At 63.3% G+C, this 395-nt stretch overlaps 1 protein-coding gene across 1 annotated transcript in view; it reads left to right on the top strand.

Moving 5' to 3' along the window:
• The window catches only part of LOC103624441 (adenylate cyclase type 3), a 21,680-nt gene that overhangs the window by 10,351 nt on the left and 10,934 nt on the right, over positions 1-395 (top strand). The window lies entirely within an intron of this gene.

Here is a 395-nt window from a genome sequence, read left to right as displayed (position 1 = left end):
CCCACTCCCCGCGGATTCCCCGCATTCCCCGCGGAGTCCCCACATTCCCTGCGGATTCCCCGGATTCCCCGCGGATTCCCCATGGATTCCCCACGGATTCCCTGCATTCCCTGTGGATTCCCTGCGGATTCCCCGCGGATTCCCCGCGTTCCCCGTGGATTCCCCATGGATTCCCCACGGATTCCCTGCATTCCCCATGGATTCCCTGCTGATTCCCCACATTCCCCGTGGATTCCCCACATTCCCCGCTGATTCCCTGTGGATTCCCCACATTCCCCGCGCATCCCCCGCATTCTCTGTGGATTCCCTGCAGATTCCCCACAGATTCCCCGCGGATTCCCTGCCGACTCCCCACATTCCCCGTGGATTCCCCACATTCCCCGCCGATCCCCCCT

This window comes from Corvus brachyrhynchos, unplaced genomic scaffold (assembly GCF_000691975.1).
Source record: "Corvus brachyrhynchos isolate BGI_N302 unplaced genomic scaffold, ASM69197v1 scaffold962, whole genome shotgun sequence".
Taxonomy (NCBI): Eukaryota; Metazoa; Chordata; class Aves; order Passeriformes; family Corvidae; genus Corvus; species Corvus brachyrhynchos.
Note: the sequence above shows the minus strand (reverse complement) of the source record. Positions and strands in the feature narration are given on the sequence as shown.